The sequence below is a fragment of the Pongo abelii genome, chromosome 4 (genome assembly GCF_028885655.2).
Source record: "Pongo abelii isolate AG06213 chromosome 4, NHGRI_mPonAbe1-v2.0_pri, whole genome shotgun sequence".
NCBI lineage: Eukaryota > Metazoa > Chordata > Mammalia > Primates > Hominidae > Pongo > Pongo abelii.
The window spans coordinates 188,947,784-188,970,426 of NC_071989.2; the positions used below are offsets into that span (position 1 = coordinate 188,947,784).

The window sequence follows — 22,643 nt, forward strand, 5'->3', positions numbered from 1 at the left end:
TGTCCACACAAAGACTTGCTTATAAATGTTCACAGTGCCTTTATTTATTTATTTATTTATTATTTTTGAGACAGAGTCTTGCTGTGTTGCCCAGGCTGGAGTGCAGTGGTGCGATCTCGGCTCACTGCAAGCTCCGCCGCCCAGGTTCACGCCATTCTCCTGCCTCAGCCTCCCGAGTAGCTGGGACTACAGGCGCCCACCGCCATGCCTGGCTAATTTTTTGTATTTTTAGTAGAGACGGGGTTTCACCATGTTAGCCAGGATGGTCTCGATCTCTTGATCTCGTGATCCATCTGCCTCAGCCTCCCAAAGTGCTAGGATTACAGGTGTGAGCCACCGCACCCGGCCACAGTGGCTTTATTTATAAGAGTCTCTAAGAGTGAGCCACCCGAATGTCCATAAGCAGATGCAATGGATCTGTGGATTAGTTTCTTATTGCCGTGTAACAAGTTAGCACAAGGTAATGATGTAAAGCAACATAAATTCCTAAGGGTCAGGATTCTGGAACATGCTTGTTGGACCTCTGCTCAGGGGCCCACAGGCTGAGATCACGGTGTCGGTCAGGGCTGCCCTCTCATCCCAGCCTGGGCGTCCTCTTCCACGCTCACTAGTTGTTGGCAGCATTCGTTGTCTTGTGACCATGAGTCTCAGGACCTCAGCTGTGAGAGGCCACCCACTTTCTCCACAACACAGCAGTTTACTTCCTGGAGGCCAAGAGCAGAGTCTCCCTCTAGCTTCGTGTCTGTCTGACATCAGGAAGGACCCTGTGCTTTTAAAGGTTTGCCTCATTTAGTCAGGCCCACCCGGGACTTCTCCCTTTTGGTTAACTAAAAGTCAACTGACTAGTGACCTTGATCGCACGGGAAAATATCCTTTCTGCCATATAAGATGGCTAACAACCTAACAGGGCGGGAATCTTGGGGCCACGTTGGAACCCATACAATGGAAACACAGCTCAGCGATGGACAGGAAGCAGCTCCTGACACCCACAGCACGGATACGTTCTAAACGAATCATGCCGGGTGAAAGCGGAGGGACGGATGAGCTCAGTGTCCTCGCTGGAGTGACGCTCTCACGAGTGATCACATAGGCTGACATACGCTGTGTTTACTGTACATCAGTTACACAGCCGCTTGAAAAAAGAAGCCTACAAAACCTGGTATTTGATACAGTTATTGGAAAATGTTTAAATGTGTTTTTCAACTGTAATTTTCATGAAATCTATATAAATAGATCAATTATTTCTCATGGAAACAACACTGGAACTGACGAGCTCTCAGCACAAACTACACATCAATTTCAAAGACAGCATGAAAAGAAAATGTAAAATAAATCATTAGTAACTTATAGTGACTATACGTAGAAATGATAATAGGTTGGATATACTGGGTTAAATAAAATATCTTCTTAGTGGTTTTTTTTTTTGAGACTGAGTCTCGCTCTGTCGCCCAGGCTGGAGTGCAGTGGTGCAATCTCAGCTCACTGCAAGCTCCGCCTCCCGGGTTCACCACATTCTGCCTCAGCCTCCTGAGTAGCTGGGACTACAGGCACCCACCACCACGTCCGGCTAATTTTTTGTATTTTTAGTAGAGACGGGGTTTCACCGTGTTAGCCAGGATGGTCTCGATCTCCTGACCTCGTGATCTGCCCGCCTCGGCCTCCCAAAGTGCTGGGATTACAGGCGTGAGCCACCGCGCCCGGCCTAAAATATCTTCTTAATGTTTCACCTTTTTTAATGTGGCTACTAGAAAATTTCAAATTAGGCCAGGGGACCTTGTGGTATTTTGACAGGGCAGAGCTGCTACAGATCTGACTCCTCTGGGGGAAAGTCAGGGAGGGACATGCAAGGTGACATCCTAAGGATTGAAGAGCCCAGGCAGGACCGGGGGACTCAACAGGACAAGTGTTCCCATCCCCTCACAAACCAACAGAGTGAAGACCAAAAAACAAATAAAAACCAACCAACCAAACAAAAAGAACTGTTACAGAATAAAAGACACTTAAGAGATACAAAAATCAAATGCAACATGTGGGATGTGGATCTTTCCAGATTTGAACAAACCAACTGTAAAAAGATATTTTTGAAGTAATGGGGGCATCAGATTACAGACTGGCCATTAGATGATACTAAGAAATTATTATTAATTTTATGAGATGTGTCAACTGGCATGAAGGTAACGCAGACAGTCCAGGAGGAATTCCTCCATCAGTCCAGGAGGAATCCGCACTGTGTCTCAGATTTGCTGTAAGCACCTAATAGGGTTGGGGTGGCAATCAAGGAAGAGGGGCCGGGCATTGAAGCCCTGGGAGCTGGGAGACGGGTGTGTGGTGACTCACATTCTTCCTGTTCTGTATGGTGTTTTTTTTGTTTGTTTTCTGATGAAAAGGTTGAAAAAAAAAAAAGAGATTCTTTCTCCCTGAAAGTCCACTGGGCCCGGATGCGGTGTGACCTTGGGGTGTCCTCCCTGCTTGCAGAGAGCAGGACCACTGGGCCTTCCTCCCTGTGTGAGCCGGACGGGGAGGGCAGCCGAACGCGAGGGCTTGGCGCTCCTCTCTCTCCTCATTAAGGTGAGTGGCAACACCACGGATCGCGTTCATTATATGAAATGTGCATCTGTCAACGGCTCTGCTCGTGAAATTGGTTAGAACGCAATAACCTAATTTGTTCCTCTTTCTTATACTCGCTATTTGCAAAATAGAAGTACATTTTCCCCGGGAAACATTTCAAGAATGGTGACATGCAGACACTTAACGTCCTTTTCATCATCCAAAGTGCTAATACAATTTGGCCGCACCCATGCGGAAGCATCTGCACAAACTGCAGAGGCCACGGGGTCCATGCTCAAGTCCCGGGAGCAGCTGTCACACTCTCGCCTCACCCTTTTCAAATCTCTTTCACAATCCGCCTTGCGCACGTTCACAAAAACCACTGAGTGTACCATTTTTTATTCTCAAGGGGATTGTGAGCACAGCCCGCTGGTCGGAAGTGCTAAGCTGGAGAAAAGCCCCACTGTGGTCAGGACATTGCCACTTCCCAGGTGACTGATGGGCACTACCATCAGACACTCTAGTCCTGGAAAGTTAGGCCATTTTACGGGAGTAAGTCACAGGAGATCCATCTCCCTACAGGGCTCCGGAGCCTGACTGACCTTCTCCGAGGATTCTGAGCCAGCCCTCTCTCCCCAGCTCACGTGCAGTGGTGGTGGCCAGGGCGGTGGAGCCTGCTGAGTGACCTGCTGCAGCTCAGAGCTGTGACTTCTCCTGGCTCCTCCACCTGCCTCTCTTGTGCTTCAGGTCTGCTGGAGGTTGACAGGGAAACCGGGAAATGGCTGGTGAGGAAGGCCCAGCACCCTCCTGTACCGAGGCCACGCTTCCCCTCTGCCTGCAGGATGGCGACCAGGGCGGGGCCCAGTGCCTGCTGCAGAGAACAGCCTGGAGTTGCAGGGCCTCTCAAGCTGGGGGCCTTGACCAGGGCGGGGCCCAGTGCCTGCTGCAGAGAACGGCCTGGAGTTGCAGGGCCTCTCAAGCTGGGGGCCTTGACCTTGGCTGCTCCCTCCTCTCCTTCTCCAAACACACGCGTGGCCTGACTCCTGTTTGACCTTGGAGAGCAGCTGGGACATCGTGCCCTCCCGCCAGCGTCCCTGGAGCTGACTCCCACAGCAGCCCTCACACAGACATGAGCTCAGGGACACCTTGAGGGACTCTGCAGGGAGGTGCCCTGGGGCCCAGGGGCCTGACTAACTTAGTGGTCTCCAAACTGAGAAGGGTGTCTGCAGAGTACGGACCAACAGGAGGTGTATGAGACGACGACACGGGAACTCCTTACAACATGACTGTGAAAATGACTGTGCTATGTAACATTTGCTACATGAAAAGCTTACCTGTAGCGTACACATGTCAAAAAGCACAACAAACAGATACCTGCAGGCCCGCCACCCGGTGAGGCAGTGGCATGTCACAGTCACCCGTGGATCCTCCCTGCCCACAGATCCTCCCCGTCCAGGTCCCTACTATCTGGAATATTATTAAAAACACTTATTTATTTATTATTAAGGTAGGACTGACAAATAAAAATTGTATTTATGGTGTACAATGTGATGTTTTGATGTACGCAGACACTGTGCAATGGCTAAGTCAAGCTAATTGACCTATCACTTTGCATACTTACCTTTTTTTTGTCATGTAGAGCTTTTAAAAATTCATTTAAAAACATTTCTTCCTTAACTATTCAATAGAACTCACTAGGGATGCTTCCTGGGCCTGGTATGTTCTGTTTGGGAAGCCTATTAATGATAAATTCAACTTATTTAACACAAATAGTATTGTTCAGGGCTGGGCGCAGTGGCTCCCACCTGTAATCCCAGCACTTTGGGAGGCCAAGGCAGGTGGATCACTTGAGGTCAGGAGTTCAAGACCAGCCTGGCCAACATGGTGAAACCCCATCTCTACCAAAAAATATAAAAAATTAGCCAGGTGTGGTGGCAGAAGACTGTAATACCAGCTACTCAGGAGGCTGAGGCAGGAGAATTGCTTGAACCCGGGAGGAGGAGGTTGCAGTGAGCCGAGATCACACCATTGCACTCCAGCCTGGGCAACAGTGAGACTCTGTCTCAAAAAAAAAAAAAAAAAAAAAGACATAGTATTGTTCAGGTTTTGCATTTCTTCTTATGTCAGTCTTGGTAAGTTATGTCTTTTGGGGTGTTTGTACATTTTCTCTGAAGTATATCAAATGTACTGGTATGAGGTTCTCCATAAAAATCCCTTGCTATCCTCGCCACCTGGGGAGAATCTGCAGCGATGGCCCTTTCTCCCTCCTGATGTTGATCATTTGTGCTTTCTCTTTTTATGTCTTGGTTGGTCATGCTGGCAGGCAATCAACCTTATTCATCTTTTGAAACAGGTATTTCTCTGTTTATCAATCTCCATTCTCACAAGATAAAGTTTAAGGAGAACTTGGCACACCCTGCTTGATAAGAAGCACTCAATAAAAATTCTGTATTTCAAAGCAACACCTAGCTGCAGCATCTCTGAGTAACACCAGGGTAACAATATCCAAAGAGCCTGAGGGTTCCCTGGACCTGACTCCACCCCAGAATGTGGAGCTGGGTGTGCTGCCTGAGGCTGGCATCGGTGAGGCTCCCCTCAGACCTCACCACAGGGCAGGGCTGCTCTCACTGATGGGCGCCTGTGGCCAGCCTGCCTCTGATGAGCCTCCTTGGTCCCTCTGCAGCACGATCCCATTCCTGGAGAGTCCTATCTGGGGACTGAGATTTGGCGTCAGGAAGCAGGGGTGCATCAGGCATACGGGAGCCCTCTGCCTTGCCTCCCTCAGCCAGCAGCCACACACCTGTGAATCACTCAACAATGGCTGAGACAGAGGGGAGCCCGAACACCGGGACAGCAGAGGGAAGCAATGGTGGGATCCAGGGTGCTGCTCAGGGCAGTGGTGGCCTCTGACAGTGGACCCAGGCTGAACAGAGAAGGCCTGGGGATTAACAGAGAGGCACTCCTGGCTGAGCCCAGCTCAGGCCTGAAACCCACGGCTGCTCAGCACGTGTTTGCTGGGTGGTCCACGTGATGGACAGATGGGAGGCTGTGAACAGAGAGAGGCCCACAAAGACAGAGAGTGAGAGCAGTCCACACTCAAAAATAGCCCAGACTGTCAACCGCACAAACCCCAGACAGCAGGCTGAGCTCAAGGCCCACACTGGCTGCATGGCCCTGGGATGTCCCCTTGTGTCCCTGAGCCTCAGTTTCCCCATCTGCAAATCGATGGCAGCTGCTGTGGGAATTACCTGAGGCCACAGGTACTCAGCCAATGGCACTGTGCAGGTGCTTAAACTGTCACAAAGGGCAGCGGTAATTTTACTATGTATTATTTAGCCAGATTGGCACTTTTGAACACTGTCTGGATTTTAAAACAAACAACTAAACAATTTCCTGACCAAATGACCCAGGTAGATATTTCCTTTACAGGGACACTAATTAGCTGATTCCAAGAGTCTGCACTCTGTCCCACGCTTAGCAACATCCACTGCACGTAAAGCACAAATGCACCAGTTAGGATGCTGGTGTGGGACCAGAAGGCCTTGAACTGGCAACAGCAGTGCCTGAGTTAGCTTATTCAAAATTAATAAACCAAGGTGACCCCCTCACATTCACGAGCCTTTCATAGATAAGTCTGTAGGACTCTTCCTGGACAGGCTTATGGGGCTTGGCAGTTTGGGGCACCATTGGTGGCAGGACCCTGGGCAGTAAGGACCTAAGGAAACTGAAAACAGGCAGGACAAAAGTGCACCCTTCTGTAGGCCCCAGCCCCAGACAGTGCCGCCCAGCAGAAGACGACCAGGACCCCTGTTATCATTTCTGAAAGTGAGAGACACATCGGGTGCCCAACAAGGGAAGAAAGTGAAGGCATACTGGACGCCTGCCTTGTCCAGCTCTGGCGTTAAGAGCCCATCTGGTGTCTGAGGCCCAGAGCAATCCTAGGACTGTAAGAGTCTCCCAGAGAGGAAGGAGCGTGTCTTAGTCTGTTCCTGCTGCTATAACAAAATACCTGAGGCTGGGTAATTTATAAGTAGTAGAAATGTATGCCTCACAGTTCTAGAGGCAGACAAGTCCAAGATCAAGCTGCTGTCTGCTCCACAGAGGGTGCCCCCTTGCTGCATCTTCACATGGGGGAAGGACAACAGCTCCCTCCTACCTCTTTCTTTTATAGGGGCACTAATCCCATTTTTTAGGGTACTGCCCACTAAAGGCTCCACCTCTCAATATGATCACACTGGCAATTACATTTCAATATATACCATTCAACAATTACGTTTCAACATGTAAATTTGTGGGGGGACACACTCAGACCATAGCAGGTGGGTTCAAACCTAGGCCTCCGTGACCTGGGCACCTTTTGCTGCTTCTGGGATCCTTTAGGGGGTCCTGCATGAATTGAGGCTGGCGAGGACCTTTGCCAAGAGTAGGAACCCAGGGAGGCAGAGCTGGGACCACAGGTCCAGGCCCTGAGGCTGGAGGAGTGAGGAAGTAGGAGAAAGCCCCCAGGAAGGACTCCCAGAGGGTAGAAGGGAAACTGAGGCAGGAGCCCAACAGTACCACAGCACATCCTGGCAAAGCCTACCCAGGCCCCTAGTGGTCTCAGCCAAAGGGACCGCACCTCTCCTCCCCAACACCCACCTGCCCACCCCCTGCTGGCAGACATGCAGCCCCCAGGAGTGGAGAGGACGGGAGAGGTGGCAGGGGGTGCCTTTCTCCTAGAGAAGCATCACATTCTGCAATTTTAAAACAATTCTGACTCAAAATGCTTAGCCTGCATTGAGTTTTTAGGAAAGAGTCCGACAAATCCAGATTGTGGGAGAAAATGGATGCAAGCTTTCTACAGGAACGACAAAAAACATGTGGAAGCACTGCTGTAGATTAAAAGGATCTAAAAGATACAGCAAACATCCAAGCCTTCATCACTGACCGGATCCTGGATATTAAAATAAGGCCAGAAAGGACACTAAACAACTAACAACTAAGCAAACAACTAAACAACTTCCTGACCAAATGACCCGGGTAGATATTTCCTCTGTAGGGGCACTAATTAGCTGATTCCAAGAGTCTGCACTCCGTCCCACGCTTAGCGACATCCACTGCACGTAAAGCAGAAATTCACCAATTAGGATGCTGGTGTGGGACTGGAAGGCCTTGAACTGGCAACAGCGGTGCCTGAGTTAGCTTATTCAAATTAATAAACCAAGGTGACCTCTCCCTTCCCTCCCTCTCTCCCTCCCTTCCCTTCCCCTCCCCTCCCTCCCTCCTTTCTTCTTTCCCGGATGGGATCTTGTTCTGTAGCCTTGAACCCCTGACCTCAAGCGATTCTCCCACCACAGCCTCCCAAAGCGCTGGGACTACAGGTATCAGTGACCTCACCTGGCTCATATTAAATTTCTTGAATGTGCATATTCAAATTGTGGTTTTGTAGAAGAATTTCCGTGTTCTAAGGTGATGCTGATGTCTTGATTCCTGTAGCTTACTCTTAAATGGCTTAGTAGAAATAATGAGCAAATGTTCCAAAGTGTTAAAAATTGGGCCGGACGTGGTGGCTCACGCCTGTAATCTCAGCATTTTGGGAGGTCGAGGCGGGTGGATCACAAGGTAAGGAGTTCAAGACCAGCCTGCCCAACATGGTGAAACCCTGTCTCTACTAAAAATACAAAAATTATCTGGTCATGGTGGCACGTGCCTGTAATTTCAGCTACTCAGGAGGCTAAGGCAGGAGAATTGCTTGAACCGGGACCTGGAAGGCGGAGGTTGCAGTGAGCCGAGACTGCGCCACTGCATTCCAGCCTGGGCTACAGAGCTGGAAAAAAAAAATTGATGGGTTTATTTAATAGATGAAGAGTACATCTTTTTTTGTTTGTTTGTTTGTTTGAGATAGAGTCTTGCTCTGTCGCCCAGGCTGGAGTGCAGTGGCGTGATCTCGGCTCACTGCAAGCTCCGCCTCCCGGGTTCACACCATTCTCCTGCCTCAGCCTCCCGAGTAGCTGGGACTACAGGCACCGCCACCACGCCCGGCTAATTTGTTGTATTTTTAGTAGAGACGGGGTTTCACCGTGTTAGCCAGGATGGTCTCGATCTCCTGACCTCGTGATCCGCCCGCCTCGGCCTCCCAAAGTGCTGGGATTACAGGCGTGAGCCACCGCGCCCGGCCAAGTACACCATTCTTTATGGAGCTTTTCAAGTAAAACGGTTGCAGACATCTCTAGGTCCCCAGGGATAATGGCGGCCACCTAAATCCAATCCTCTCCTTGGTAAAAGCCAATATGGACCAAGCAGGAGAGCTAATCAAACCATCCATGCCCATGCCTCCAGCATGAGTAGGAAACAGGGCATGTACTCCTCTAACTGGTGTGGGCGAGGAAAGAACACCCCAACTTTCAGAACCGGCTCCAGGGCCCACGCTGGCATTGGTGGGGTTAGGGCTCAGGGAGAGGCACTGTGGGAATGAGGAGAGGGGAGCTGGGGCCAAGAACTATGAAAAAAAGAAAGTCCTTTAGCCAAGTGTGGTGGCAGGTGCTTGTGGTCTCAGCTACTCTGGAGGCTGAGGTGGGAGGATCACTTGAGCCCAGGAGTTGGAGGCTGCAGTGAGCTGTGATCGCACCAGAGCACTACAGCCTGGGTGACAGAGCGAGACCCTGTCTCCAGATAAAAACAAGAAGAAGAAAGTCCCGCCCCACATGGGGAAACAGAGCACGCCTGGGGGTGGGTGTCGGAGCACTGGCGGTTGGGGAACTGAAAGGAGACAGCATTCGAGCCCGGAGGTGGCTGTCTCAGGAAGGCCCTGCTTCTAGGGGCCAGGCATGTGGCCTGGAAGTAGAGGCAGCCTTCGGAGGCTTGCTGGTAACAGACAGGAAGTAGCAAGCCTGGATATTCAAGGACCTACGGAAGCAAAAGTGAGTATTGTAAACTCAGAAAACACAAGTCCACTCCCTCCTCCCAAAGCACAAGGAAAATGGTGCACCTCACTACAACAACAGGAGAGGGCGCTCTTACACTAAGAAACCTACTACGGTTCCCAAGCCCCCAGCTCCTGCCTGCAGCCATCTGTTACTACCAGTCCAGGCAAATTAAGACATTTCTAAGTGAACAGATAATACCCATACAAAGCCAGTATAAAGAGCTGACACTAATCCTTCCCACAAACCCCCAATTTACAAAGGGAAAAACGACACGCAACACCTCAACTTGAATTACCTAATGCTATGGTCTGGAAGTTTGCGTCCCCCAAAATTTATACATGGAAACGTAGTCCCCAGTGTGATGGCATTTGGAGGGTGGCCTTTGTGAGGTGATTAGGTCTCGAGGGCAGAGCCCTCATCAATGAGATTAGTGCCCTTAGAAAAGAGGATCCAGAGAGCTCCCTTGCCCCTTCCTCCATGTGAGGGCGTGAGGAGAGGAGCCATCTGCGAACCAGGATGCGGCCCTCACCACACACCTTGACCTTGTACCTCCAGCCTCCAGAACTGTGAGAAATCGTTCTGTTGTTTGTAAACTAACCCAGTTTCTGATATTTTGTTAGAGCAGCCTGAACAGATGAAGACACACTAAAAATTCAGACACATGAAGAAAATCCCTACATTATACATTCAAAAACTCAACAGAAATGGACCCAAAAAAAAAGGTAAATGTGAAATTAGAGTTGCCTGAACTCATGAAAGAAAATGAGGAAAAGACCATCATCTCAGAAATGAAGACCGAATTAGAAAATCTCTTAGGGAGAACAGACTTGACTAAAAGCTTAATAGTGTTTATTAAGGAAATGAATGAAAACAACCATAAAACAAAAATAAAATTCATAGAGAAAGCAATCTAGAAGATAGATGAAAAACAGATCTAACACAAACATATTATTGGCATCCCTGAAGAAAAAAGGTAAAATAATGGTATATAATTAACATTTAACACTATAATCTAAGAAAATGTTTTAGAAATAAAAGAAGACTTAAATCTGCATATTCAGAGTCCCCCACGTACCTAAGATCATTTCCAAGAGAATGCCTAGTAAAATGATTAGACTTTAAAAATAAAGAAAAAAAATTCTTTGGAGCTCCAGAAAAACAATCAAGTCACTTACAAAGAAAAGAAAGGCATGTTTATATCAGACATCTTGTCAACAATGTACAAGCAATACAACCCATAACAACATTTTTAAAAATTTAGGGACAGAAAGTAAGAGGCAAGGATTTTATAACCAGCCAATCTATCCTTCAAGTAGCAAGAGTATAGAAAGCAAGCAAGCAGGAAATAACAGTACTCACAAGTCTTTCTTTTTTTTTTTGAGATGGAGTCTCGCTCTGTTGCCCAGGCTGGAGTGCAGTGGCACTATCTCTGCTCACTGCAAGCTCCGCCTCCTGGGTTCACGCCATTCTCCTGCCTCAGCCTCCCGAGTAGCTGGGATTACAGGCGCCCGCCACCACGCCTGGCTAATTTTTTTGTATTTTTAGTAGAGACGGGGTTTCACCGTGTTAGCCAGGATGGTCTCAATCTCCTGATTTCGTGATCTGCCTGTCTCGGCCTCCCAAAGTGCTGGGATTACAGGTGTGAGCCACCGCACCCGGCCAGTACTCACAAGTCTTTCTTAAGGAACCAACAGAAGCTAAGCTTTGTCCAGTCAAAGGCTGACTGGGAAAACTTTGGCAAAAATAAATATTAGTAATCAGAATCCAACACCATTGTGGCAGGCAGTTTCTATGGCGCTCACTGGCATGAGCTCTACCTCTTGGTGTTCATACATTTGGGACTGGGTGGGGCTTCTGACTTTCCTCTAACCAACAGACTATGGCAAAGATGATAGGATATCACTACTGGGATTATGTTACGTTGTTATATCATGTATGTCACGTTATACTATGTTATGTTTTGTTATGTTGTGACTCTCTAGGGACTCTTTGCTGGCTTGATAGAGCAAGCAGTCATGCTGGGGAAGCCCACGTGACAAAGAACTGTGGGTGGTCCCGAGGAACTGGGGGTGACCCTTAGAAGTTGAGGTTGGCCTCCAGCCAACATCCAGACAAAATTTTAAGCTCTAAATATAACTACAAAGAACTAAATACTGCCAACAACCACATGAGTGGAGGAGCAAATCCTTCCCTAGCTGAGTCTCTACATAAGAACCTAGTGCTGGCCACCACCAGCAGCACTCAGCTAAGCCATGCCTAGGCCTGATCCACAGAAATGATGAGCTAATAAGCCATGTGTTACTTTAAGCCACTAGGTCAATGATAACTTATTACACAACAATAGATAACTAATACAATGATATCAAAACATACTACAGGCTGGGCGCGGTGGCTCACGCCTGTAATCCCAGCACTTTGGGAAGCCAAGGCAGGAGGATCACTTGAGGCCAGGAGTTCGAGACCAGCCTGGCCAACATGGTGAAACCCCATCTCTACCAAAAATATAACTTAACCGGGCATGGTGGTGCATGCCTGTAATCCCAACCACTTGGGAGGCTGAGGCAGAAGAATCGCTTGAACCTGGGAGGCAGAGGTTGGAGTGAGCCGAGATCATGCCACGCACTCTAGCCTGGGCGACAGAGTGAGACTCTGTCTCAAAAAACAAACAAACAACAACAACAACAAAAAAGTGAAATTTGGGGGAAGGCAAAAGTTATATGTAGCTTTTTGACTGTGTGGGGGTCAGCATCCCTAACCTCATTGTTTAAGGGCCAACTGTAATTGCCAAACTATATTCCATTGTATGGATATATATCTTGTTTATTTATTCACCAGTTGATGAACAACTGCGTTGTCTCTACTTTTCTGGCCATTATAAGCAATGCTGTTATGAGCATTTGTGTACAAGTCTTTGTGTGGACATTTCATTGTTTTCATTTCTCTTAGATTCCTGGGAGTGGGACTGTTGGGTCATATGGTATTTTTATGTTTAAATTTTAAAGAAACTGCCAAACTATTTTCTACATCATGTCCAAGTGGGACTTATTTCAGAAATGCAAAGTTGGCCTAGTGTTAATATGCATACATTTTGTGTCTGTTTACCTCAGCCTAGTCCCAGACCTGATATTGGGAAATCCATCACATGACTCAGTATGTTAATGGTAATAAGGAGAAATATCAGATCATTATCTCCATCCATGGCTCTAACAAAGGTCAACACCAATCCTGATTTTTAAAACCACCAATAAAATAGGAGTCAATGGATATTCCTCTATCTATCTATCTATCTATCTATCTATCTATCTCATCTATCTGTCTATCTCTTCCCATCCTAAAGTCAGCATCTCTCTTAATAGGGGAAGTATTAGAGGCCTTTTTACTAAGGTCAGGAACAAGGTAAGGAGGCCCACCACATCCAATATTTAATACTGAATTGGAGGTATTCAGCCAATTTAATTAGATAAAAGAAAGCATAAAAATCAGTAGAGAAGCAGTAAAGCTATTTGAATTTGTAGATGACAGAATGACTAACAGAATCAAAGATATGACTAACAACAGGCCGGCCACGGTGGCTCATGCCTGTAATCCCAGCACTTTGGGAGGCCGAGATGGCAGATCATCTGAAGTCAGGAGTTCGAGACCAGCCTGGCCAAGATGGCAAAACCCCGTCTCTACTAAAAATACAAAAATTAGCCTGATGTGGTGGCAGGCACCTGTAATCTTAGCTACTTGGGAAGCTAAGGCACGAGAATCACTTGAACCTGGAAGGTGGAGGTTGTGGTGAGCAGAGATCATGCTACTGCATTCCAGCCTGGGTGACAGAGCGAGACTCCGTCTCAAAAAAAAATACATAAAATAAAAATTAAAAAAAGACTAACAATAAAACTAACAATAAAAATTCAGGTAAGACAGAAAGATATAAAATAACATACACACAACAGTAGCCAATTCAAAGATATAATTGAAGAAAAAACCATTTATAGTAGCAACACACAAGATAAAAATACTCATGAATAAACTTCATAAGAAATATGAAAAACATATATGAGGAAAACTTCAAAACACTCCTAGAAGTAGTCTTGACAAACAGAAAGACATCTCTCAGTTTTGGATAATATAACTCAACTTCATAAAGATGCCAATTATCCTAAAGTTAATATCCAAGCCTAATATAAACTTAATACGCTCTCCTTCCCCGCCCAAATGCCAGCAACATGCTGCAAGAGCCGGGAATCCTTGCAGTCAAAAGCGGTGGAAGGAACTTGCCCACCACATATTAAAACACAACGAGGAGAGTTGAGCCCAATCTCTCTCCTCTATTGCAACGGTCTTGAATGACGTCCTCTTTGCCATTATATTATTATTATTATTATTATTTTGAGACGGAGTCTCACTCTGTTGCCCAGGCTGGAGTGCAGGGGTACAATCTCAGCTCAGCTCACTGCAAAATCTGCCTCCCAGGTTCAAGCAATTCTCATGCCTCAGCCTCCCAAGTAGCGGGGATTACAGGCATGTGCCACCATACCCGGCTAATTTTTTATATTTTTTGGTAGGGACAGGGTTTCACCATGTTGGCCAGGCTGGTTTCAAACTCCTGACCTCAAGTGATCTGCTCACCTCAGCCTTCCAAAGTGCTGGGATTACAGGCGTGAGCCACTGTGTCAGGCCCTCCTTGCCTTTAAATATATTTTCTCTCTCTCTCTCTCTCTCTCACATCAGTATGTGAACAGATGGAATAGACAGACCTGTGAGACATACTAGAAAGCCCAGAAACAGGCCCAGGGCTTGAATTTTTAGCGTATGATGAAGGTGCATTTCAGATCACTGGAGGGAAGATGACCTTTTAAATAAATGGCTTTGAGATAGAGTGCTAGACATTTAGAAAAAGATTAAATTGGATCCAGAGACTAAGTACAAAACTAAACAAATATTAGAAAACACAGATGATTGCTTTATAATTGGGCTTTTCATAGTTAGAAAAGTCTAACTATGATTCCAAATCTATGTGAAAAGATGTCCAATTTCATTTATAATAATAGAAATATAAATTTAAAATACACTGAAATACTGTTTCTCAGCTCTGAAACCAGTGAGGCTGTGGGGAAACAGAAGACACTGTGATACATTGGTGGTGGGAATGCAAAATGGTGCTACCTCTTGACGGGGAATTTGGGACTAGCTAACAAAATAAATCCACATTCACTCCTACTTCTAGAATTGTGTTCTAAATATACACCTTTGCAAATATTAACAATATAGGTGCAAGATTATCCATTACTCCATTATTTTAAATTTAAAAAGGCTTGGAAAAAAATGGTCATCCACAGGACATAATTTGAATAAACAATAATAGTACAGCCACAGAACGGAATACTATGTGAGTGTAAAAAAGAATGAGACAGGTCTCCATGAACTGGTAAGAAGTTACTTTCAGGACATACTTCCAACTGAAGAAAAACAAGGAGCTGTACGGCTAACTTTTGTGATAATGCTTAAATGACTTGTTTTGCAGAAAGAGACACAGGAAGGATAAACCGGAAAATATTTTAAATGGCTACCAATGGTGTGGGAACAAGGAAGAAGATGCAGGGGTGGGATTGAGACCTTTAAGGATAGCTTTTTAATAGTTTTGACCTTTAAACCATGTGTTTTACATATTCAAAAAATAAAATTACATCCTAAAGTCTAAAGGAAAAAAAGCTCTAAATTGAATGCAAGTAGAAACACACGAAGCTAACAGTGTGTCCGATTGATAACATCATCACACAGCACTCTGCCTGCACACCCGTGGAAATCCCGATGCTGACATAGTAGGTTTTGGTTGGCTTCGGTGTGGATGCAGTAATTCTGAAACTATTTCGGGGTGCATTACAGAGCTAAGTAAATGATTAAATATACTCATGTTTGGGGGAACAAGGTTCTCACTGCAGGAGAAAGGGAATGGAAATATTAATTTTTAGTAAAAAAGAAAGGTGCCTTGGCTTGGTCCACTGACAAGGCCTAGAGGCAGCGAGTGCACGCCCCAAACTAAGCCCGGGTCCCACGCAAGGAACCAAGGCCCCTTGGAGAAATGGCTGACTCTGGATCTGGGTCCAGGTACAAGTGAGAGCTAGAACCACCTCAGAGACTGGCGGGGACATGGCAGGAGGGTGCAGACCCCGGCCTGAAAAGGGCCAGATCCCGGGCAGGGCCCCACATCTGGCGGCCTGCGGGCTCCTCCTCGCCAGTCCCGCCCCGGGCTCCGCAGCCTGTCCGTCTCTCGCCTGTCCCCCCCTCAGCCTGGCCCTCTCTCGCCTGTCCCCCCCTCAGCCTGGCCCTCTCTCGCCTGGCCCTCCCTCGCCTGTCCCTCCCTCGCCTGGCCCTCCCTCGCCTGGCCCCCCCTCAGCCTGGCCCTCTCTCGCCTGGCCCTCTCTCGCCTGGCCCTCCCTCGCCTGGCCCTCCCTCGCCTGTCCCTCTCTCGCCTGTCCCCCCCTCAGCCTGGCCCTCTCTCGCCTGGCCCTCTCTCGCCTGGCCCTCCCTCGCCTGGCCCTCCCTCGCCTGGCCCCCCCTCAGCCTGGCCCTCTCTCGCCTGGCCCTCCCTCGCCTGGCCCTCCCTCGCCTGGCCCCCCCTCAGCCTGGCCCTCTCTCGCCTGGTCCTCTCTCGCCTGGCCCCCCCTCAGCCTGGCCCTCTCTCGCCTGGTCCTCTCTCGCCTGGCCCTCTCTCGCCTGGCCCTCTCTCGCCTGTCCCCCCCTCAGCCTGGCCCTCTCTCTCCTGGTCCTCTCTCGCCTGGCCCTCTCTCGCCTGGCCCTCTCTCGCCTGGCCCTCCCTCGCCTGGCCCTCTCTCGCCTGGCCCTCCCTCGCCTGGCCCTCTCTCGCCTGTCCCCCCCTCGCCTGGCCCTCTCTCGCCTGTCCCTCCCTCGCCTGGCCCTCTCTCGCCTGGCCCCCCCTCAGCCTGGCCCTCTCTCTCCTGGTCCTCTCTCGCCTGGCCCTCTCTCGCCTGGCCCTCCCTCGCCTGGCCCTCTCTCGCCTGTCCCCCCCTCGCCTGGCCCTCTCTCGCCTGTCCCTCCCTCGCCTGGCCCTCTCTCGCCTGGCCCCCCCTCAGCCTGGCCCTCTCTCTCCTGGTCCTCTCTCGCCTGGCCCTCTCTCGCCTGGCCCTCCCTCGCCTGGCCCTCTCTCGCCTGTCCCCCCCTCGCCTGGCCCTCTCTCGCCTGTCCCTCCCTCGCCTGGCCCTCTCTCGCCTGGCCCCCCCTCAGCCTGGCCCTCTCTCTCTTGGTCCTCTCTCGCCTGGCCCTCCCTCGCCTGGCCCTCCCTCGCCTGGCCCTCCCTCGCCTGGCCCTCCCTCGCCTGGCCCTCTCTCGCCTGGCCCTCCCTCGCCTGGCCCTCCCTCTCCTGGCCCTCCCTCGCCTGTCCCTCCCTCGCCTGGCCCTCCCTCGCCTGTCCCTCCCTCTCCTGGCCCTCCCTCGCCTGTCCCTCCCTCGCCTGGCCCTCCCTCGCCTGGCCCTCCCTCTCCTGGCCCTCCCTCGCCTGTCCCTCCCTCGCCTGGCCCTCCCTCGCCTGGCCCTCCCTCAGCCTGGCCCTCCCTCGCCTGGCCCTCTCTCTCCTGGCCCTCCCTCGCCTGGCCCTCCCTCGCCTGGCCCTCCCTCAGCCTGGCCCTCCCTCGCCTGGCCCTCTCTCTCCTGGCCCTCCCTCGCCTGTCCCTCCCTCGCCTGGCCCTCCCTCAGCCTGGCCCTCCCTCGCCTGGCCCTCTCTCTCCTGGCCCTCCCTCAGCCTGGCCCTCCCTCGCCTGGCCCTCTCTCTCCTGGCCCTCCCTCGCCTGGCCCTCCCTCGCCTGTCCCTCTCTCTCCTGCCCCGGCAGTGCGCCCACCCGCCGCCAGGGGCAGCCTTTCAACGCCCAACCTCCAAACCCCCTGGGGGCTGCCCAGGACATCCAGACCCTGTACTGTCTCGGCTCCAGCTCCGCCCCCTCCTGCCCTCAGGGATCTCACCCGCGCTGTGCCCCCAGGCTACCCGTCCATCACAGCACAGGCTGGGCTCCCCGCTCAGGACAGCCTCCCTGACCAGAGGAAGGCTCCGCCGCGCCCTGGTCTCCCTCTGCCCCAGTCACCCTCCTGCATGTTCTTCCCAGCACGCATTCTTGGCCATGTCCTTGCTTTTCCCTTTGATTCCTTGTTTGGTGTCCCCTCCCACACCGGCTAGTGAGCACTTACGGGGGCAGGCAGCAGGCGGCACACAGTAGGCGCTCAATGAATGTGGCCAGTGAGCGGACAACCCCAGTCCCCCTCCACCGGTCGCCTGGCACAGTGGCTGCACTATGGCTGTTGGAGCCAGTCCTACCAGAGGTGGGACCCCAGCGTTGCCACTCCATGGTCCCGCCCCTCTCTAAACCTCAGTTACTCCACCTGCCTGGCAGGCAGAGCTTCCCAGGACTCTTCTCAGGCTCCCGGGGCTCAGTAGAACTTCTGTCTCCCCCACAGCCCCAGGAGGCAGGAGGTAGGGGCCCGGAAAAGCTCCTCCATCACCCCAACTTCCCAGCTCTGTCTTTCCCACAGTTTCCCACGCCCACGCTGAGCATGGGGCGGTGTCGGCAGCACCCTTCCACAAGTCCCCCCAGGCATCGCTTTCCCAGTCTAAATACAAAGAGTGGACCAGGTGGTCCCTTGATGCCGTCCGCTGTCACTGCGTGAGGGACACACCCAGGACTCCCAGCAGACCCCACTGTTCTCGCAGGTCCTCTGATAGTAGTAGCGCTGGTCCTTTCCTCAAATCTGATCCCATCCTCAAGGGCGACAGCACCCTCTTCCCCCAGGCGCAAGGTCCTTTCCCTTCTGCACCTGCACTGGCAGGTCTGCCTTCCCGTCCCCATTTCATAGACGGGGAAACCGAGGTCCGGTGCGGGTGGAGGCTTTGGTCCAGGCTGGCTTTTCCTGCCACTCGAGTGGCTGAAAGAAGCTTGCTCCTCGCGCCCAGCAGGGGCTGGGGGCGCGCGGCAGAGCCGGGTCTCCCGCCAGGTGACCGGGGGTGTGCCCTTAGGGTCCCCTCCTCGCTACCCCTGCGCCTCCAGTCCCCGCAGCCGCGCGGACCCCGCCCCTGCTGACCCCGGCGCACGCTCCCGCGCCGCGCGCAGCCTCCCGCCACCCGCCGACCGCGCCGCGCAGACCGCACACTCACGTGCGCCGCGGCCCCCGGCCCCGCCGGCCGGCCACGCGCACTGTCACCACGCGCGAACCTGTGCTCTGGGTCAGGCCCGCGCGTGTCCGCCAACGGCCCGGCCACAGGCCGTCCCCGCCGGGCTCGCTGCCCCGCACCCACGCCGCGACCTCGCCCGCGCCCCGCGCCCGCCGGCAGCCCTCCCCAGCCCCCGCGAGCCCGCGCCCTTGCCCGCACCGCCAGGTGTCCCCCGGCCGCGCACCACTCACCGGCTCCCGGCGCGCCGGAACTCCGGGCCCGGCCCATGGGCAGCGCTCGGTGCGAGCCTCGGCGCCGCGGACCGGGGCGCCGCGGACCCGGGGCGCCGCCCGCCGCCGCCGCCCGCCGCCGCCGCCGCCGCCGCCGCCCGACCGCCCGGCTCCCAGCGCAGCCCGCACGAGCGCCTGGCGGCGGCCCCAGAGCAACGCGGCGCTGCGCCCCCTCGTGGCACTCAGGGAGCGCGGAGCGGGCGGGGCGCGGGGTGGAGCTGCGGGAGCCCGGCGGGCGGCGCTGCACACCACGGCCCTCCGCGCCCAGGCCGCGGAGCCAAGCGTCCCGCCCTGCGTTCAGGCCTCCGCGGCGGCTGGCCCCCGCGCCAGCACCGCCCGCTCAGGCCGTCAGACGCTGCCCTCCTGAGCGCGGACCCTGGCGGACTCTGCGCCCGAGCTGCCCCAGCCTACGCCTCACCTGGTGGGCCTCTAGCGCCCCAAAACCCAGTTCACCCTCTCTCCTCAAGACTGGGCCCGGCCGGTTCTCTGGACTGGCCTCCCATCATGGCCACGTAGGTTGTCTGTGTCCCCCAGTGGGACATCCCTGGGTGGGCATCCATCAGGGGATGAGGAAACGGCACCCCCCCAACCTTCTCGGCGCTCTCCCGTGGCCCCCAGGGAGGGTGGACACCACTTTGAAGACACCGGGGTGCTGGGAGGATGGCGATGCGTGATTTCATTTTTAGGAAGGGAGAGGGGCTCTAACAGGATCCAGTGGCCTCCTTGAACTGGGTCTTCAGTGAAAGTTCCCTGGTTGGTCCCAGCATAGAGGTCAGGACACCTGTCCTCTTGTGTCCGGAGTTTGTCCCTTCTGCTGGGTTCCTGGTCTCGCTGACTTCAAGAATGAAGCCACGGATCTTGGCAGTGAGTGTTAACAGCTCTTAAAGGTGGTGCGAGGGTGAAACCCTGTCTGTACTAAAAATACAAAAAAATTAGCCGGGTTTGGTGGCAGGCACCTGTGGTCCCAGCTACTCGGGAGGCTGAGGCAGGAGAACTGCGTGAACCCGGGCTGGCGGAGCTTGCAGTGAGCGGAGATCAGGCCAGTGCACTCCAGCCTGGGCGACAGAGCAAGACTCCGTCTCAAAAAAAAAAAAAAAAAAAAAAAAAAAAAAAAAAAAGCTGGTGCAGATCCAAAGAGTGAGTAGCAGCAAAATTTCTTGTGAAGAGCAAAAGAACAAAGCTTCCACAGTATGGAAACAAACCAGGGCAGGTCGCTGCTGCTGGCTGGTGATGGGTGGGCAGGCAGCTTTTATTCCCTTATTTGTCCCTGCCCATGTCCTGCTGATTGGTCCATTTTACAGAGTGCTGATTGGTACACTTTACAGAGTGCTGATTGGTGCATTTACAATCCTCTAGCTAGCCACAGAGCGCTGATTGGTGCGTTTTTACAAAGTGCTGATTGGTACATTTACAATCCTCTAGCTAGCCAGAAAAGTTCTCCAAGTCCCCACCTGACACAGAAGTTCCAGCTGGCTTCATCTCACTCTGCTTTAGTCAGGACCTGCCTGATGAGATGTGGCCCAAAACTCAACCCAACCAGCTTGAGCAAAAAGCTGGTTTGTGGATCATAAAAAGCCAAGGTTGGCTGCTTAGAGGACTAGCTAGATCCAGGTCCTTAACCTATGTGCATAGAAACTGGCCTCCCCTATATCCCAGTCTTTCTGTGGCAGAATGGCCCTGGGTTGACACCTCAGAGAGGGCACATCTGCCTGATAGTGGGACAGCCTGTGGCTGCCACACACAGGCTCCGAGGAGCCGAGCTCAGGCCATTTCCACAGACCTAGGGAGCAAGAATAACAGGCCTGGGTGTCGTCTCGCTAGAGCTGGGGCAGAGTTAGTCCTGTGTCAGCTTTGAGGATGGAGCAAGGTGCTGTTCCAAGCTTCCCTGAAGGCTGTTTCTGGAAGAATGGACAGGTTAAAAACAACAGTCCAGCCCATTACTTGAACAGTTAGGGAAACTGAGTCCTGGAGAGAGTGGGCATCTGCCTAGGGCATACAGATGTATTAGAATCAATGTGGGCCATGTAGCTAGGCAGGGAGGCAGCAGGGCTGGGGCCAGGGCCAGGGCCAGAGGCTGGCCCTAGGGAGGGTGATGTCTGAGACCAAGGGTCAGGTGTGGGGAAAGGGAGGGGGAACAGAGGCAGGCACTTGGTCAGGGGTGAGCGGTGTGCTCCCAGCAGATAGACAGATGCACCTCAGGGTGCAGGCACTGGGCCACTCCTGCATCTTCTCCGATTATCACCCTATGCCCCTAAGCCTCAGGTCCAGTCCCAGGGTGTCCCCTGGAGGAAGCCAGGAGTCTAGGAGCGGAGGCTGCAAGAGGGACCTCGGAAGAGCTGATCCACTCAGCTGTGTTGTTCTGGGGTCTGGGCAGCACTGAGTGGCCCTCCTAATCAAGTGCAGCTCAGGGGGGTGAGGCCAGTCTTTCCCTAGCTCACCTTTGCTGTCCGCTGATCAAGCACTTTCTCCAGCAAGTGGCTGGGGCCACTGAAGCATGATTGCCCTGCTGGGAGCAGGGTAGGGGATGCTTGGATGAGGCCAGAGCAGCTGGAACATGGGTGTGGACTAGCTCATGGCCACAGCTCCATGTCCCACAGGGGTGAGGGTGGCAGAGCTATGCTCTGGGACAAAGGAGAAGACCGTGTCCCCTGAGGTCTCCTGTGTCCTCCCCCTGCCAGACCCATCGCTGCTGAGAGTTGGGCCTGTGCTGAGGAAGAAGCATGAGCTGCAGTCGTGGCTCATGCAACACCGGGAAGGTTTTTGAGCCTCGTGGCCAGCGTGGAGTTCTGCCCTGAGCCCCCAGCTTTGTGGGACCCTGGCTGCAGGTGCCACCACTGGGCCCTGGGAGGCATCTGCCCCTAACCCCTCATAGCCCACCCAGGAGTGCCCTCTAGCAAGGAACATCTCCTGCCCAGCCCCTACCCTGCCCGCCCAACTTCTGACTCCAGAACGTGCCCCGGGGCTAATCCCTGAGTGAGGGCATTGGGGTAGAGGGTGAGCCATCCCTAGGGCCATCAGCTCAGTCTCCCCTCACCCCACCGCTGCCCTGAGACATCTATTGGGTGGACACTTACCTAGGGCCTATGTGTGCCGGGCACCATGCTGGGTGCTGGGAATATAGCAGAGAGCCCGACATGGGGTTCCTGCCCCCTGGAACTCACAGTTTAGAGAAGGGAGGCTGAAAACTAACCATACAAACAAAAGAGTAAAAACAATATTTCGGAGAGCGCCGAGTGCCATGAAGGAAGCCATACTGGGGAGGTGGTTGAGTGCGGTGGGGCTGCTTTAGAAGGGAGGGCCCAGGAAGGGCCTCTCCAGGCACATCAGATGAGGAACTGGCCACACAGGATCTGGGAAAAGCACCCTGGGCAGAGAGAACAGCAAGGGCGAGGCCCTGTGACTGGCATGGACTTTGCATTGTTTTTGGAAAAAAGAGGCTGGAGAGCGGCTGGAGCAAAGGTGGAAGGGAACAGGGCCAGGCAGGGTGTCCAGGTGTGCAAGGAGCTGGATCTTGTCCTCTGGGTGTCGACACGGGCAGGTGTGGCTGCAGCTCTGCCAGCAGCACCCCCAGCAGAAGGGAGTGGTGCTGTCCCCAGATGTAGGGGTCCTGACACCCACGAGGCCTTTCCCAGCACCTTCAGCCCCTGCATAGCTGCCCCTGGCCTGGATGGCACATGCTGCACACTTGTGACTCGGGGAGACCTGAGTGTGCCCCACCAACTCAGCATTGGGTTAGTGGGGCTGGAGTCCTTGTTC

The 22,643-nt window shown here is 52.5% G+C and overlaps 1 protein-coding gene and 1 pseudogene across 1 annotated transcript in view; one reads left to right on the top strand and one right to left on the bottom strand.

Annotated features, from left to right (window-relative positions):
- The window catches only part of RASGEF1C (RasGEF domain family member 1C), a 107,225-nt gene extending 88,179 nt beyond the window's left edge, over positions 1-19,046 (bottom strand). Inside the window, exon 1 of the mRNA XM_024247285.3 lies at positions 18,849-19,046. The gene's annotated coding sequence lies outside the window, so the exon portion shown is untranslated. The remainder of the gene's footprint in view (positions 1-18,848) is intronic.
- On the top strand, positions 15,591-19,254 carry LOC134761507 (basic proline-rich protein-like; annotated as a pseudogene).
- Positions 19,255-22,643: the final 3,389 nt, after the last annotated feature.